Source organism: Haemaphysalis longicornis, unplaced genomic scaffold (genome assembly GCF_048455015.1).
Source record: "Haemaphysalis longicornis isolate Haplotype H1 unplaced genomic scaffold, Haemaphysalis longicornis Haplotype H1 scaffold_6, whole genome shotgun sequence".
Taxonomy (NCBI): domain Eukaryota; kingdom Metazoa; phylum Arthropoda; class Arachnida; order Ixodida; family Ixodidae; genus Haemaphysalis; species Haemaphysalis longicornis.
This window is the reverse complement of record NW_027526407.1, coordinates 150,752,656-150,771,353: the sequence shown is the minus strand read 5'-3', so window position 1 is coordinate 150,771,353 and position 18,698 is coordinate 150,752,656. Positions and strand designations below refer to the sequence as shown.

At 50.2% G+C, this 18,698-nt stretch overlaps 1 protein-coding gene, 1 long non-coding RNA gene and 1 other non-coding gene across 3 annotated transcripts in view; 2 read left to right on the top strand and 1 right to left on the bottom strand.

Moving 5' to 3' along the window:
* The window catches only part of LOC144141204 (uncharacterized), a 90,454-nt gene that overhangs the window by 7,435 nt on the left and 64,321 nt on the right, over window positions 1-18,698 (top strand). The window lies entirely within an intron of this gene.
* The window catches only part of LOC144141203 (juvenile hormone acid O-methyltransferase-like), an 86,495-nt gene that overhangs the window by 13,938 nt on the left and 53,859 nt on the right, over window positions 1-18,698 (bottom strand). The gene's annotated exons all lie outside the window — the stretch shown is intronic.
* On the top strand, window positions 13,591-13,662 carry Trnar-ucu (transfer RNA arginine (anticodon UCU)). Its single transcript has one exon. It is a non-coding gene; the product is annotated as a tRNA-Arg (tRNA).

Here is an 18,698-nt window from a genome sequence, read left to right as displayed (position 1 = left end):
TCCTTGGGCAATCTACCGGCAACGGTTGGCACAGTCGGTCTTGGTGGGGGATCATCGGACTGCCATCGGTGCTTCCTCTTCATCTGTACATTATCATCATCATTAGCGAACGTGCTTTAGCACTTCGTCCTCATCTCTGTGAATACTCATCATCATGGTGTGTGTAATCGGGCGTTCCCTGCTCGAGCCTCCGAATAAACGGTCGCCCCGAACATCGGCCTCTCCAGTGAACCTTGTCCTCTCAAGTGGTGGAGGGTGCGTTTCGGTCCCGCTTCGTAGCTCTTCGGTCCCACTCCTGGAGCTGCGTTCCTGTCGCCGGTTGCCTGGCCCAGCGAGAATCGGCCAACACTGCCGCCAACCCGGCACCGCCGCAGTGTATCATTACGACCCGCCATCGTTCGCTGGCCTTCGTGGCGAAGATATTCAGGAGTGGCTCGATAGCTACGAACGAGTCAGCGCCTTTAACAGGTGGGACGACCGCTCTAAGCTGCAGAACGTCTCGTGGTCCCTCGACAAAGCAGCCAAGACGTGGTTCTTCAACAACGAGTACCGAATCGCTGACTGGCCCGATTTCACCGGGCAGATACGCCAGAAATTTGGCTCATCCGCTGCTCGTTCTGACGCCGCGAAGAAACAGCTGGACGATCGCGTGCAACATGCCCAAGAGATGTACACGTCGTATATAGAGGACGTTCTTGCGCTGTGCCGTCGGTTCAACGGGGATATGCCAGAGGCAGATCGGGTGCGTCACATTATGAAGGGGATCGGCCAGTTTGCATTTTCAGCCCTTGCTGTGCAGAACCCAGCGACGGTAGCCGATGTGGTCGCGACGTGTCAACGATTGGACGAGCTTTAACAACCATCCGCCTACACAATGACTCGCTGGCACCTGCCTATCTCGCCAATGATGAGGTACGTACGATGATTCGTGCCATAATTTGTGAAGAGCTCGGCAACCAACCGTCACTATGCAGTGCCAGCGTTCGTCGCAGCGCTCCTGCACCTGGGCTTCGTGAAATAGTTCAAGAGGAGCTGGCGTCTATGTCCTGCCTTTCGGCGTCCCCTCTACCGACAGCGGCAGCCAACCCGTCGTATTGCGAAGTCGTAAGCCGAACGCCCTTGCCGTTGGCGCCTGTCGCTGCTCAGCCTCACCCTGGGTTTGTGGCAGCTGTTCCTGCGGTCTCCCGCCCGCAGACCTTCCAGCCGACGTGGCGACACCCCCGCCAGGACCTCCGCACTCGCCGGCGAACATGCTACTATTGTGGAATCCCTGGTCACATCTATCGTTTCTGCAGGCGACGCCAGCAAGACGAAAGACGCGGCTACGCTGTCAACGAACGGGATGACTTCCGTTTTGGTTCCGGTTACCGTCCACGGTCCTATACGCCTCCTATGCGACGCTCGTCGTCTCCACCTGGCCAACCAGCCTTTCATCACGATTCCCGAGAGGTGCGCCGCCGATCTCTATCACCGTATCGCCGCACGTCGTCTCCTATTCGCCCTATCTCTCATGAGATTAACCAATTGGCGGGAAACTAGGCCCTGAAGTTTTTTGGGGGAAAACTGCACCAGTTTCAAAAATTGAAATTCCCCCAGGTCATCCAGCTAATATGTTATCGGTATCGGTTGAGTGGATTCGTGTACAAGCTTTGATTGATACGGGAGCAAGCATTTCGATTATCCATGCCGATTTGTGTACACGTTTACGAAAAGTGAGGACTCCATACGTAGGGCCATCTTTGCGCGGTGCTAATGAGACTGCACTTACACCTTCGGGATACTGTACAGTTAGGGTTACGATCGCCGGAGTTACTTACCACATCTTGTGTGCTGTGCTCTCTCCTTGTTCCCACAAGCTGATATTGGGCTGGGACTTTCTCTCTTCGAAGTCTGCTATCATTTCATGTCGTCAACCCGCCATCGACATCTCGGATACAGAAAACTTCATTGTTTCCGCTTCAACGGAGTCAGTGACTTTGACAGCAGATTGTGTTATACCTGCTAGCTGCGAGCACATCTTGCCGATTTCCGCTGGAGCCATTACTGGGGGAGATGTCCTTATGGTGCCCTCTGCTCGTTTGCTATCGCGCGGTATTACAGTCGCTGCGGTTCTTGTCCGATTTACGCAAGGTACTGCACTCATTACTGTTCAGAATACGACACCAGAACCAATTCTGCTGTTTAAGGGTTGCACGATTGGATCAGTTAATGACCAAATTGCCGCCGTTCTCCCACCTGCCGTAACTCCACAGTGTCCACCCAATTCGGTTTCTGCCTCCCCCACACCTCTTCTTGGTGCCGTCATCAGCCCCGATCTCACTCCATCCCAAAAAAAGTCTCTTCTAGACGTGCTCTCTAAATACCAAGCTTCCTTCGACTCGTGCTCCCCCTCTCTTTCGCAGACTTCTACCACAGAACACTGCATCGAAACTGATGGCTCCGACATAGTTCGCCGTCGTCCATACCGTGTCTCACCATCAGAAAGAAAAATAATTGACGACAATGTGGCCGACATGCTCAAGCGCAAAATCATACGCCCCTCGGCAAGCCCGTGGTCTTCACCTGTCGTCTTGGTGGAGAAGGATGGCTCAGTGCGCTTCTGCGTTGATTACAGGGCGCTAAATAAGATCACGCAGAAGGATGTGTACCCGATGCCTCGCATTGACGATGCTCTGGACTGCCTTCAAGGCGCTGAGTATTTTTCCAGTCTGGACCTACGGTCCGGTTACTGGCAAATTCTGCTGCGTGAGTCGGATAAAGAGAAGACGGCATTCGCTACGCCTGACGGCCTCTACGAGTTCAACGTGATGCCGTTCGGGCTGTGCAATGCTCCGGCCACGTTTGAACGGATGATGGATACAGTTCTCCGTGGCCTAAAATTGAAAACGTGCTTCTGCTACCTTGACGATATTGTCATCTTCTCGTCCACGTTCTCCGAGCACCTCAAGCGTCTGGAAGAAGTATTAGCGTGCCTTGCCGGCGCTGGGCTCCAGCTTAATGCAAAGAAATGCTGCTTTGCGAGTAAGACTATTTGGGTATTGGGCCACGTGGTCAGCAAAGAGGGCATAGAACCTGGTCCTGGCAAGATCGCGGCTGTAGTCGATTTCCCTCGTCCGCTTCACTTAAAAGCTCTACGGAGCTTCCTCGGCTTGGCTTGTTACTTCCGTCGCTCTGTGCGTAACTTTGCGGCCATTGCTTCCGGTCACCGGTGGATAGTGACGGCGGTCGATCACTTGACAAGATACGCTGAAACTGCACCTGTACTTTCCGGGACAGCCGCAGAAGTCGCCGAATTCATTCTACGTCACATCATTTTGCGCCATGGTGCACCAGGCATACTTCTTAGCGACCGCGGGCGCACCTTCCTGGCGACCATTGTTGAGGACCTCCTGCGTGCCTCCAACATCGTGCACAAGACTACTTCCGGCTACCATCCCCAGACAAACGGCTTAACCGAACGTTTCCACCGAACTCTTTCTGACATGATCTCTATGTATATAAGCCCCGACCATCGAAACTGGGACATTATCCTCCCCTTCGTCACCTTTGCTTATAACACTACACGTCAGCGTACTACTTGCTACTCTCCGTTCTTTCTCGTCTTCGGCCGCTCACCTTCCTATACCTTCCAGTCAACTTTCTTCTCCGCCCCTGTTTCCTCTGACGCACCAACCAATGGCAGTACATTTCACGGCTCGCATATTGCCGAGAACAAGCACGCTTGCACACTGAAGCTCATCAGCAAGTCAGGAAGACAAGATACGACTCGACACATTACTCCGTTCGTTTTCACCCTGGTGATGAAGTGCTCCTATGGACCCCCGAACGGAAGCCAGGTCTTTGTGAGAAGTTCCTTCAGCGTTATCTCGGCCCTTACGTCGTCCTCGAAGAGACTTCTCCAGTTAATTACCGGATAGCACCGATAGGCCCCGTAACAGACCGTCGTCGCCGTGGCGTCGAAATAGTCCATGTATCTCGCCTCAAGCCCTTCAGACGCCGGGCTCCAGAATGACTCGCGGCCAGGCGGCCGACTCCGCAAGGGGGGGGGGGAAGTGTGACCATCCTTGGGCAATCTACCGACACCGGTTGGCACAGTCGGTCTTGGTAGGGGATCATCGGACTGCCATCGGTGCTTCCTCTTCATCTGTACATTATCATCATCATTAGCGAACGTACTCTAGCACTTCGTCCTCATCTCTGTGAATACTCATCATCATGATGTGTGTAATCGGGCATTCCCTGCTCCAGCCTCCGAATAAACGGTCGCCCCGAACATCGGCCTCTCCGGTGAACCTTGTCCTCTCAAGATATATATATATATATATGCACACATTTAGGACACACAAATAAGGGTTGGCAGTCAAGAAAACCTCGGAAAGCTAAGGGGAGGTTGTGGTACTTCATTGAAACAGATAAAGAATTTGGAAAGAAAGAAAGAAGGCGCAGAAAAAATGCCCGCCAGGTGGGATTCGAACCCACGACCTCCAGAATACCAAGCACAGGAAAAATTACATTGACATAAATACCCCAGAAAGCGGGGGGGGGGGGGAATCGCCCCGCCGGTAGCGTAGTAGTTATCGCACCAGACCGGTATTCTGGAGGTCGTGGGATCGGATCCCACCTGGCGGGCATTTTTTCTCCGCTTTCTTTCATTCTTTCCAAATTCTTTATCTGTTTCAATGACCTACCACAACCTCCCCTTTGCTTTCCGAGGTTTTCTTGACTGCCAACCCTTATTTTTGTGTTATTTCTAAGAGCCCCTCATTTCCTATTCAGATACGCTGCATGCATAGCGAGGGCCTCTGTTCTGGCAGTCTTGCTGCCATAGGGAGCTTAAGAGGATTCAACGCTGGTTGACCACTCTCGACATGTTAAAAAGAAGGTACCCTTCACCTCGAGAAGTCAGAGTCTCGCTGGCTACCAGCCCCAAGCACAGGAAAAAATTACACTGACCTAAATAACCCAGAAAACGGGGAGGCGGGGGGGGATCGCCCCGCCGGTAGCGTAGTTCTTATCGCACCAGACCGGTATTCTGGAGGTCGTGGGTGCGGATCCCACCTGGCGGGCATTTTTTCGCCGCTTTCTTTCTGTCTTTCCAAATTCTTTATCTGTTTCAATGACCTACCACAACCTCCCCTTTGCTTTCCGAAGTTTTCTTGACTGCCAACCCTTATTTCTGTGTCATTTCTACGAGCCCCTCATTTCATATTCTGATTTGCTATGTATATATATATATATATATTGTAACGTGGTGGCAGCACAGATGACAGGAACCATGGTGAAGAATGATGAGCGGTCTATTTACGGCTTATTTACATGGCGGCCAAGCCAGAGCCCACGCAGGCAGCGAGCACCAACAGATGTTCGTCGTCGTAGGCTGGGATGACAGAGCCACGCTGAGCTGCCCTCTTCATCGTCTTCTCGTGACATGGCCCCCCGGTTGAAAGCGACCGTCCCGGTCGACGCCGCAATGGTAAAAAAAGTGGTGAGGAAGAAAGATGAGCTGACAATGTACAATGAAGTCCTCGCCGCCACATGGGGTGATGATGGTGTGGGCGATGCCTGGTCCCGCGACACGACCTCGTCAAGGCACCGACGAAACATCGAAGGTATGCGTAACCACGTCGGTCTACTGGGCTGGGGACACGTCGTCGTCATCTGGTCACGTCATCGGGTCATGGCTGTTCTGATTCGGCTCGTCACGGGCTGGGGATACGGGGCGGGGCGACGTCGTCGAGTACTGGTAGCGGCAGGGCTGGGGCTGCCGACGCGGGTCACGCCCTCTCGACGATTGCGCCGAGGCTGATGAGGTGCGAAGCTGGGGCGGGACGGCGAGGGACCCGCACACTCCACCAAAATGTAACGTGGTGGCAGCAGAGATGAGAGGAATCATGGTGAAGAATGATGAGCGGTCTATATACGGCTTATTTACATGGCGGCCAAGCCAGAGCCCACGCAGGCAGCGAGCACCCACAGATCTTCGTCGTCGTAGGCTGGGATGACAGAGCCACGCTGAGCTGCCCTCTTCATCGTCTTCTCTTCTGTAAAAAGAGATGCAGGCTATTTACAATTCGGCCATCACAGCACGAGCGATACCCTACGCCAACCGTCTTCGTCTTCGTCGGTGTAAGATGCCCATCACACTAGGCTGCACAGTCCACTTCCTCGTCTTCTCGTTACATATCCCCCCGCCATCCAAAACTACCGTCCCGGTCGAGGTCACAGTCAATGAACCCGTGCGGTGAAGATGAAATGAATATTAACTGTGAAGTCCTTGCCGCCACTGCACAGGCTGATCGGTCCATGAAGATGGGCCCCAGAACAGCGATGCCGCCGACGCCACGAAGGAACCTCAAGCTCTTGGAATCGCGCCGGAGAACTGGGCAGGGGAATGTCGTCGGCTTCTGGTCTGGTCGCGGCTAGTCAAGTCGGCTGGTCTCGTCGGATCACGGGCAGGGGACACCGGGCTGGGGAATGCGCAGGCTAATGGCTCACCGGGGCTGGGGCGGACCGACGCGATCCTTGATCCTTGAGGTGGTCGCTTCAGAAACCGAGACGGGCGTAGCTGGAGGTCTACGAAGGGGATCAGAACCGCAACCTCCACCAAAACATGTTACGTGGCGGTAGGACGGATGACATGAACCATGGTCGATGCTGAAGCGATCTATTTACAGAAAGAGATGCAGGCTATTTACAATTCGGCCATCACAGCACGAGCGATAACCCCACGCCAACCGTCTTCGTCTTCGTCGGTGTAAGATGCCCATCACACTAGGCTTCACAGTCCACTTCCTCGTCTTCTCGTTACACTATATATATATATATATATATATATATATACAAAGTAAGAAACCTCGGTAACAGCAACAGCGGAGGGTTTATTTCGACGTTTCGACTTCGAGACAAGTCTTCTACAGGAATGATGGCTTCGGTCGTTTCGGAAGAGAGCATATATGTCGAAAGTGGAAAGCGGGTTTACGAATGGCCAACGATACCACACACAAACATACGTGAACAACACAAACACGAAGCGGGAATCTTCCTTATTGGAAGAATGAACAAAAAATGAACAACGAAGAGAGAGACGCCAAGATAGTTGGAGAGAAAAAAAGAAAAAAAAAAGGAAGAAAGAGAGATGAAAGAGCACTGAACAGGAATTCGAGTGGTGGCGGAAACGCGAAAAACTCAACAGCGTCCGAAAGTGGGGTTGTAGAACAAAGGAGAGAAGGCAATATATCTTCCGCCGCTAGCCGTCACTATGCTAACGCCCAGACGCTCCGAGGGATCGCGTTTCCGTTGATTGAAAGCGAGTGTCCCGCCATATGTTCGGAAAGTGCAAACAAGGCATTTTACAGCCCGTTTATGGGCCTGTTCCCGGAGCTGAGACAATTACAGGACGTTTTGTGTTCGGGAAGAAGGAAACGGTCCGCCACCATTCCACCGTTCCCTCGCGGGACGGACGCCTTCCGAGAACGGGGCGCTAGGCCGAGTTTTCAGGTCTTTGTTAAGAGCTGCCACTTTGCAGTTCAGCGACAACCCGTGCGTCGTCGGTGTCTCCCCTCCGCGGAGTGGGGGATGGGGGGGAAAACAGCCAAACCAGAACGCAAGCTGCTCAACGGGATGGGGGGGGGGGGGAACGGAGAAAATAAACCCCGATGGTTCGGTAGCCGGGCTTAGAAGACGACTGTAGGTGCAAGGGAGGGAAAAATAGATTTGCAAGCAGTCAAAAATGTAACCAGTCCGCGGGGGCGAATAGTGATAACAGCGGCAAAGATATGTGCGCTCGAGTAATAACGCAGACCCCAGAATTGTATTGCTTATCTTCCGGGTTATGCGCCATATCCAAACGTTTAAATCCCCCAACCAATTTTCGAACACGTGTTTTGGGGAGAAGGTAAACAGAAGTTATTGCTGAAACAGCACCGACACTAGGCAACATTACTTAATTGTAAGATTGTGACGGCGATTTAGAAAAGGTTTCCAAAGTTAGAACACACGATTATAAAAGAGAGAATTAAGAAAAAAAAAGGATAGGAGTGAACACGAAGAGCGGAAAAGGAGAGAAGGAATTAAAATGAAAACAAAAACGGAAAGACATCAGCAATGTGGGAAAAATCCACTGAACCAACGCTCACGTGCATGCGATTTCGAGAGTCCGGTTCCGGCTACACCCACAGCGCCACTGATACGGTTAGGTAGATGACAATGTTTTAATCGCTGCAAGTGTGCCTGGGTCCTCATTTATACCTTTTTTGATTGTATTGAATCGGTATATGAGGTATGATTCTCGTTGTTCTCGTTCCCGGTTTGACCTGAACCCCGTCTCTAAGAGCGTGACGCTTAGTTTATCGAAAGAATGATCTGGAAGGCTGAGGTGTCTGGAGAGGGGCAGGGTCGGGCGCGTTTTGGCGTTCGCTTTGTGATTATTGAACCGGAGCCTGAAAGAGGTCCCTGTCTGCCCTATATATTGCATTCGACACACATTGCATTCAATCAAATAAAGCACATTGGAAGTGTCGCACGTCATGTTCCCGCGAATTTTTAAAGAGTACTCTGAGTTGGAGCTTTGAGCAATGCTTGTCTGTTGCATTGCCTTGCAGACAAGGCACCGCGGTTTCAGGCATGGCCGGCATTCATTACGCGCGGACAATGAATTTGTCCTTGCGTTCACGAGTGTGTCTTTGAGGTTCCGGGATCGTCGGTAGACGACGCCTGGAACGGACGGAAACGCCCGTTTGAGGCGTTCACTTTGTCCGAGAATGTTGTAGTGCCGCTTCAAGATGTTTTTTACGTTAGGAAAGTTGGTGCTGTACGTTAAGCATAGGTCTGTTCGTTGTAAGTCGCGTTGTGGGGGACGGTTCGCAATTAGGTCCACGCGGTTGAGTGCTTCGGCCTTTTTTATGGCGTCATCAGTTACACGCGTTGGGTACCCCTGCCCCTCCAGCATGGTTTTTAAATTTTTGGCGTTGGTAGTGAAATCTTCCGATTTTGAGCAGATTCGTTTGAAACGGTGGGCCTGGCTATAAGGAATGCTATTCTTACAGTGACGTGGGTGATCGCTTTGGTAATGTAGATATTGCTGGCGATCTGTTGGCTTCCGGTACAGCTTTGTCGTGAGTTCACCGTCTTCAATTGTCACGGTCACATCCAGGAAGTTTATGCTCTCTTGAGAGTAGGTGTGAGTAAAATTGATGTTCGGGTGTGCAGAATTGTAACAGTCGATGAAGTGGAGGAGCTCATCCTCGTTGTAGGTCCAAATAAAAAAGATATCGTCAATGTACCTTTTGTACAGGAGGGGTTTCGTAAGATAGCCGAATTCGTAAGCATTCAAGATCTAATCGAAAGGCGTGGGTTCGGCCCCCACTCTGGGCGCGTGTTTTTCTTTCTTTCTTTCTCACGTATTTAATAAAAATAATAATAATAATGTAACCTCACTAGCGGTAAAAAAATAGTCTAACCATTCCCCTATGTTTTCTTTGGCGTTGTAGACTGCCGGCATTTCTTTCTGTATTTCCTAACGAGCCCCGCATTTCCAAACCCTATTATCGTGCGAAAGCTTAGCGAGGGCCTCGGTTCTGGCAGCCTTGATGCCAAGGTAGCATAAGAGGGTTTCCCGCCAGTTAACCGCTCATGACAGGCTGTAGACGTTCGCGTCACGCCCGGGGGGTTGAAAAAGAAGGTCCCCTTCTCCCCGTGTAATCTGAGTGCCGCTGGCTACCACCCTCAAGCGTCAGATACAATTGTAGTAAATATAAATACCCCAGAAAGTGAAGCAGAACACAGTCGCCCAGATAGCCGAATTGGTAAGGCATTCGAGATCTAACGAAAGGCGTGAGTTCGGTCCCCACTCTGGGCGCGTGTTTTTCTTTCTTTCTTTCTTACGTAATTAATAAAAAAACGTTGTAACGTCAATAACGGTAAAAAAAATCTAACCACTCCCCTATGCCTTCTTTGGCGTTGTAGACTGCCGGCATTTCTTTCTGTATTTCCTAACGAGCCCCTCATTTCCAAACCTATTATCGTGCGAAAGCTTAGCGAGGGCCTCGGTTCTGGCAGCCTTGATGCCAAGGTAGCATAAGAGGGTTTCCCGCCAGTTAACCGCTCATGACAAGCTGTAGACTTTCGCGTCACGCCCCGGCGGTTGAAAAAGAAGGTCCCCTTCTCCCCGTGTAATCTGAGTGGCGCTGGCTACCACCCTCAAGCGTCAGATACAGTTGTAGTAAACATAAATACCCCAGAAAGTGAAGCAGAACACATTCGCCCAGATAGCCGAATTGGTAAGGCATTCGAGATCTAATCGAAAGGCGTGGGTTCGGTCCCCACTCTGGGCGCGTGTTTTTCTTTCTTTCTTTCTTACGTAATTAATAAAAAAACGTTGTAACGTCAATAACGGTAAAAAAAATCTAACCACTCCCCTATGCCTTCTTTGGCGTTGTAGACTGCCGGCATTTCTTTCTGTATTTCCTAACGAGCCCCTCATTTCCAAACCCTATTATCGTGCGAAAGCTTAGCGAGGGCCTCGGTTCTGGCAGCCTTGATGCCAAGGTAGCATAAGAGGGTTTCCCGCCAGTTAACCGCTCATGACAGGCTGTAGACGTTCGCGTCACGCCCCGGGGGTTGAATAAGAAGGTCCCCTTCTCCCCGTGTAATCTGAGTGGCGCTGGCTACCACCCTCAAGCGTCAGATACAGTTGTAGTAAATATAAATACCCCATAAAGTGAAGCAGAACACAGTCGCTCAGATAGCCGAATTGGTAAGGCATTCGAGATCTAATCGAAAGGCGTGGGTTCGGTCCCCACTCTGGGCGCGTGTTTTTCTTTCGTTCTTTCTTACGTAATTAATAAAAAAACATTGTAACGTCAATAACGGTAAAAAAAATCTAACCACTCCCCTATGCCTTCTTTGGCGTTGTAGACTGCCGGCATTTCTTTCTGTATTTCCTAACGAGCCCCTTATTTCCAAACCCTATTATCGTGCGAAAGCTTAGCGAGGGCCTCGGTTCTGGCAGCCTTGATGCCAAGGTAGCATAAGAGGGTTTCCCGCCAGTTAACCGCTCATGACAGGCTGTAGACGTTCGCGTCACGCCCCGGGGGTTGAAAAAGAAGGTCCCCTTCTCCCCGTGTAATCTGAGTGGCGCTGGCTACCACCCTCAAGCGTCAGATACAGTTGTAGTAAATATAAATACCCCAGAAAGTGAAGCAGAACACAGTCGCCCAGATAGCCTTATTGGTAAGGCATTCGAGATCTAATCGAAAGGCGTAGGTTCGGTCCCCACTCTGGGCGCGTGTTTTCTTTCTTTCTTTCTTACGTAATTAATAAAAAAACGTTGTAACGTCAATAACGGTAAAAAAAATCTAACCACTCCCCTATGCCTTCTTTGGCGTTGTAGGCTGCCGGCATTTCTTTCTGTATTTCCTAACCAGCCCCTCATTTCCAAACCCTATTATCGTGCGAAAGCTTAGCGAGGGCCTCGGTTCTGGCAGCCTTGATGCCAAGGTAGCATAAGAGGGTTTCCCGCCAGTTAACCGCTCATGACAGGCTGTAGACGTTCGCGTCACGCCCCGGGGGTTGAAAAAGAAGGTCCCCTTCTCCCCGTGTAATCTGAGTGGCGCTGGCTACCACCCTCAAGCGTCAGATACAGTTGTAGTAAATATAAATACCCCAGAAAGTGAAGCAGAACACAGTCGCCCAGATAGGCGAATTGGTAAGGCATTCGAGATCTAATCGAAAGGCGTGGGTTCGGTCCCCACTCTGGGCGCGTGTTTTTCTTTCTTCCTTTCTTACGTAATTAATAAAAAAACGTTGTAACGTCAATAACGGTAAAAAAAATCTAACCACTCCCCTATGCCTTCTTTGGCGTTGTAGACTGCCGGCATTTCTTTCTGTATTTCCTAACGAGCCCCTCATTTCCAAACCCTATTATCGTGCGAAAGCTTAGCGAGGGCCTCGGTTCTGGCAGCCTTGATGCCAAGGTAGCATAAGAGGGTTTCCCGCCAGTTAACCGCTCATGACAGGCTGTAGACGTTCGCGTCACGCCCCGGGGGTTGAAAAAGAAGGTCCCCTTCTCCCCGTGTAATCTGAGTGGCGCTGGCTACCACCCTCAAGCGTCAGATACAGTTGTAGTAAATATAAATACCCCAGAAAGTGAAGCAGAACACAGTCGCCCAGATAGCCGAATTGGTAAGGCATTCGAGATCTAATCGAAAGGCGTGGGTTCGGTCCCCACTCTGGGCGCGTGTTTTTCTTTCTTCCTTTCTTACGTAATTAATAAAAAAAGGTTGTAACGTCAATAACGGTAAAAAAAATCTAACCACTCTTCTATGCCTTCTTTGGCGTTGTAGACTGCCGGCATTTCTTTCTGTATTTCCTAACGAGCCCCTCATTTCCAAACCCTATTATTGTGCGAAAGCTTAGCGAGGGCCTCGGTTCTGGCAGCCTTGATGCCAAGGTAGCATAAGAGGGTTTCCCGCCAGTTAACCGCTCATGACAGGCTGTAGACGTTCGCGTCACGCCCCGGGGGTTGAAAAAGAAGGTCCCCTTCTCCCCGTGTAATCTGAGTGGCGCTGGCTACCACCCTCAAGCGTCAGATACAGTTGTAGTAAATATAAATACCCCAGAAAGTGAAGCAGAACACAGTCGCCCAGATAGCCGAATTGGTAAGGCATTCGAGATCTAATCGAAAGGCGTGGGTTCGGTCCCCACTCTGGGCGCGTGTTTTTCTTTCTTTCTTTCTTACGTAATTAATAAAAAAACGTTGTAACGTCAATAATGGTAAAAAAAATCTAACCACTCCCCTATGCCTGCTTTGGCGTTGTAGACTACCGGCGTTTCTTTCTGTATTTCCTAACGAGCCCCTCATTTCCAAACGTTATTATCGTGCGAAAGCTTAGCGAGGGCCTCGGTTCTGGCAGCCTTGATGCCAAGGTAGCATAAGAGGGTTTCCCGCCAGTTAACCGCTCATGACAGGCTGTAGACTTTCGCGTCACGCCCCGGGGGTTGAAAAAGAAGGTCCCCTTCTCCCCGTGTAATCTGAGTGGCGCTGGCTACCACCCTCAAGCGTCAGATACAGTTGTAGTAAATATAAATACCCCAGAAAGTGAAGCAGAACACAGTCGCCCAGATAGCCGAATTGGTAAGTCATTCGAGATCTAATCGAAAGGCGTGGGTTCGGTCCCCACTCTTAGCGCGTGTTTTTCTTTCTTTCTTTCTTACGTAATTAATAAAAAAACGTTGTAACGTCAATAACGGTAAAAAAAATCTAACCACTCCCCTATGCCTTCTTTGGCGTTGTAGGCTGCCGGCATTTCTTTCTGTATTTCCTAACAAGCCCCTCATTTCCAAACCCTATTATCGTGCGAAAGCTTAGCGAGGGCCTCGGTTCTGGCAGCCTTGATGCCAAGGTAGCATAAGAGGGTTTCCCGCCAGTTAACCGCTCATGACAGGCTGTAGACGTTCGCGTCACGCCCCGGGGGTTGAAAAAGAAGGTCCCCTTCTCCCCGTGTAATCTGAGTGGCGCTGGCTACCACCCTCAAGCGTCAGATACAGTTGTAGTAAATATAAATACCCCAGAAAGTGAAGCAGAACACAGTCGCCCAGATAGCCGAATTGGTAAGGCATTCGAGATCTAATCGAAAGGCGTGGGTTCGGTCCCCACTCTGGGCACGTGTTTTTCTTTCTTTCTTTCTTACGTAATTAATAAAAAAACGTTGTAACGTCAATAACGGTAAAGAAAATCTAACCACTCCCCTATGCCTTCTTTGGCGTTGTAGACTGCCAGCATTTCTTTCTGTATTTCCTAACGAGCCCCTCATTTCCAAACCCTATTATCGTGCGAAAGCTTAGCGAGGGCCTCGGTTCTGGCAGCCTTGATGCCAAGGTAGCATAAGAGGGTTTCCCGCCAGTTAACCGCTCATGACAGGCTGTAGACGTTCGCGTCACGCCCCGGGGGTTGAAAAAGAAGGTCCTCTTCTCCCTGGGTAATCTGAGTGGCGCTGGCTACCACCCTCAAGTGTCAGATACAGTTGTAGTAAATATAAATACCCCAGAAAGTGAAGCAGAACACAGTCGCCCAGATAGCCGAATTGGTAAGGCATTCGAGATCTAATCGAAAGGCGTGGGTTCGGTCCCCACTCTGGGCGCGTGGTTTTCTTTCTTCCTTTCTTACGTAATTAATAAAAAAACGTTGTAACGTCAATAACGGTGAAAAAAATCTAACCACTCCCCTATGCCTTCTTTGGCGTTGTAGACTGCCGGCATTTCTTTCTGTATTTCCTAACGAGCCCCTCATTTCCAAACCCTATTATTGTGCGAAAGCTTAGCGAGGGCCTCGGTTCTGGCAGCCTTGATTTCAAGGTAGCATAAGAGGGTTTCCCGCCAGTTAACCGCTCATGACAGGCTGTAGACGTTCGCGTCACGCCCCGGGGGTTGAAAACAAAGGTCCCCTTCTCCCCGTGTAATCTGAGTGGCGCTGGCTACCACCCTCAAGCGTCAGATACAGTTGTAGTAAATATCAATACCCCAGAAAGTGAAGCAGAACACAGTCGCCCAGATAGCCGAATTGGTAAGGCATTCGAGATCTAATCGAAAGGCGTGGGTTCGGTCCCCACTCTGGGCGCGTGTTTTTCTTTCTTTCTTTCTTACGTAATTAATAAAAAAATGTTGTAACGTCAATAACGGTAAAAAAAATTTAACCACTTCCCTATGCCTTCTTTGGCGTTGTAGACTGCCGGCATTTCTTTCTGTATTTCCTAACGAGCCCCTCATTTCCAAACCCTATTATCGTGCGAAAGCTTAGCGAGGGCCTCGGTTCTGGCAGCCTTGATGCCAAGGTAGCATAAGAGGGTTTCCCGCCAGTTAACCGCTCATGACAGGCTGTAGACGTTCGCGTCACGCCCCGGGGGTTGAAAAAGAAGGTCCCCTTCTCCCCGTGTAATCTGAATGGCGCCGGCTACCACCCTCAAGCGTCAGATACAGTTGTAGTAAATATAAATACCCCAGAAAGTGAAGCAGAACACAGTCGCCCAGATAGCCGAATTGGCAAGGCATTCGAGATCTAATCGAAAGGCGTGGGTTCGGTCCCCACTCTGGGCGCGTGTTTTTCTTTCTTTCTTTCTTACGTAATTAATAAAAAAACGTTGTAACGTCAATAACGGTAAAAAAAATCTAACCACTCCCCTATGCCTTCTTTGGTGTTGTAGACTGCCGGCATTTCTTTCTGTATTTCCTAACGAGCCCCTCATTTCCAAACCCTATTATCGTGCGAAAGCTTAGCGAGGGCCTCGGTTCTGGCAGCCTTGATGCCAAGGTAGCATAAGAGGGTTTCCCGCCAGTTAACCGCTCATGACAGGCTGTAGACGTTCGCGTCACGCCCCGGGGGTTGAAAAAGAAGGTCCCCTTCTCCCCGTGTAATCTGAATGGCGCCGGCTACCACCCTCAAGCGTCAGATACAGTTGTAGTAAATATAAATACCCCAGAAAGTGAAGCAGAACACAGTCGCCCAAATTGGCAAGGCATTCGAGATCTAATCGAAAGGCGTGGGTTCGGTCCCCACTCTGGGCGCGTGTTTTTCTTTCTCTCTTTCTTACGTAATTAATAAAAAAACGTTGTAACGTCAATAACGGTAAAAAAAATCTAACCACTCCCCTATGCCTTCTTTGGTGTTGTAGACTGCCGGCATTTCTTTCTGTATTTCCTAACGAGCCCCTCATTTCCAAACCCTATTATCGTGCTTAAGCTTAGCGAGGGCCTCGGTTCTGGCAGCCTTGATGCCAAGGTAGCATAAGAGGGTTTGCCGCCAGTTAACCGCTCATGACAGGCTGTAGACGTTCGCGTCACGCCCCGGGGGTTGAAAAAGAACGTCCCCTTCTCCCCGTGTAATCTGAGTGGCGCTGGCTACCACCCTCAAGCGTCAGATACAGTTGTAGTAAATATAAATACCCCAGAAAGTGAAGCAAAACACAGTCGCCCAGATAGCCGAATTGGTAAGGCATTCGAGATCTAATCGAAAGGCGTGGGTTCGGTCCCCACTCTGGGCGCGTGTTTTTCTTTCTTTCTTTCTTGCGTAATTAATAAAAAAATGTTGTAACGTCAATAACGGTAAAAAAAATCTAACCACTCCCTTATGCCTTCTTTGGCGTTGTAGACTGCCGGCATTTCTTTCTGTATTTCCTAACGAGCCCCTCATTTCCAAACCCTATTATCGTGCGAAAGCTTAGCGAGGGCCTCGGTTCTGGCAGCCTTGATGCCAAGGTAGCATGAGAGGGTTTCCCGCCAGTTAACCGCTCATGACAGGCTTTAGACGTGCGCGTCACGCCCCGGGGGTTGAAAAAGAAGGTCCCCTTCTCCCCGTGTAATCTGAATGGCGCTGGCTACCACCCTCAAGCGTCAGATACAGTGGTAGTAAATATAAATACCCCAGAAAGTGAAGCAGAACACAGTCGCCCAGATAGCCGAATTGGTAAGGCATTCGAGATCTAATCGAAAGGCGTGGGTTCGGTCCCCACTCTGGGCGCGTGTTTTTCTTTCTTTCTTTCTTACGTAATTATTAAAAAAACGTTGTAACGTCAATAACGGTAAAAAAAATCTAACCACTCCCCTATGCCTTCTTTGGCGTTGTAGACTGCCGGCATTTCTTTCTGTATTTCCTAACGAGCCCCTCATTTCCAAACCCTATTATTGTGCGAAAGCTTAGCGAGGGCCTCGGTTCTGGCAGCCGTGATGCCAAGGTAGAATAAGAGGGTTTCCCGCCAGTTAACCGCTCATGACAGGCTGTAGACGTTCGCGTCACGCCCCGGGGGTTGAAAAAGAAGGTCCCCTTCTCCCCGTGTAATCTGAGTGGCGCTGGCTACCACCCTCAAGCGTCAGATACAGTTGTAGTAACTATAAATACCCCAGAAAGTGAAGCAGAACACAGTCGCCCAGATAGCCGAATTGGTAAGGCATTCGAGATCTAATCGAAAGGCGTGGGTTCGGTCCCCACTCTGGGCGCGTGTTTTTCTTTCTTTCTTTCTTACGTAGTTAATAAAAAAACGTTGTAACGTCAATAATGGTAAAAAAAATCTAACCACTCCCCTATGCCTTCTTTGGCGTTGTAGACTGCCGGCGTTTCTTTCTGTATTTCCTAACGACCCCTCATTTCCAAACCCTATTATCGTGCGAAAGCTTAGCGAGGGCCTCGGTTCTGGCAGCCTTGATGCCAAGGTAGCATAAGAGGGTTTCCCGCCAGTTAACCGCTCATGACAGGCTGTAGACGTTCGCGTCACGCCCCGGGGGTTGAAAAAGAAGGTCCCCTTCTCCCCGTGTAATCTGAGTGGCGCTGGCTACCACCCTCAAGCGTCAGATACAGTTGTAGTAACTATAAATACCCCAGAAAGTGAAGCAGAACACAGTCGCCGAGATAGCCGAATTGGTAAGGCATTCGAGATCTAATCGAAAGGCGTGGGTTCGGTCCCCACTCTGGGCGCGTGTTTTTCTTTCTTTCTTTCTTACGTAGTTAATAAAAAAACGTTGTAACGTCAGTAATGGTAAAAAAAATCTAACCACTCCCCTATGCCTTCTTTGGCGTTGTAGACTGCCGGCGTTTCTTTCTGTATTTCCTAACGAGCCCCTCATTTCCAAACCCTATTATCGTGCGAAAGCTTAGCGAGGGCCTCGGTTCTGGCAGCCTTGATGCCAAGGTAGCATAAGAGGGTTTCCCGCCAGTTAACCGCTCATGACAGGCTGTAGACGTTCGCGTCACGCCCCGGGGGTTGAAAAAGAAGGTCCCCTTCTCCCCGTGTAATCTGAGTGGCGCTGGCTACCACCCTCAAGCGTCAGATACAGTTGTAGTAAATATAAATACCCCAGAAAGTGAAGCAGAACACAGTCGCCCAGATAGCCGAATTGGTAAGGCATTCGAGATCTAATCGAAAGGCGTGGGTTCGGTCCCCACTCTGGGCGCGTGTTTTTCTTTCTTTCTTTCTTACGTAATTAATAAAAAAACGTTGTAACGTCAATAACGGTAAAAAAAATCTAACCACTCCCCTATGCCTTCTTTGGCGTTGTAGGCTGCCGGCATTTCTTTCTGTATTTCCTAACCAGCCCCTCATTTCCAAACCCTATTATCGTGCGAAAGATTAGCGAGGGCCTCGGTTCTGGCAGACTTGATGCCAAGGTAGCATAAGAGGGTTTCCCGCCAGTTAACCGCTCATGACAGGCTGTAGACGTTCGCGTCACGCCCCGGGGGTTGAAAAAGAAGGTCCCCTTCTGCCCGTGTAATCTGAGTGGCGCTGGCTACCACCCTCAAGCGTCAGATACAGTTGTAGTAAATATAAATACCCCAGAAAGTGAAGCAGAACACAGTCGCCCAGATAGCCGAATTGGTAAGGCATTCGAGATCTAATCGAAAGGCGTGGGTTCGGTCCCCACTCTGGGCGCGTGTTTTTCTTTCTTCCTTTCTTACGTAATTAATAAAAAAACGTTGTAACGTCAATAACGGTAAAAAAAATCTAACCACTCCCCTATGCCTTCTTTGGCGTTGTAGACTGCCGGCATTTCTTTCTGTATTTCCTAACGAGCCCCTCATTTCCAAACCCTATTGTCGTGCGAAAGCTTAGCGAGGGCCTCGGTTCTGGCAGCCTTGATGCCAAGGTAGCATAAGAGGGTTTCCCGCCAGTTAACCGCTCATGACAGGCTGTAGACGTTCGCGTCACGCCCCGGGG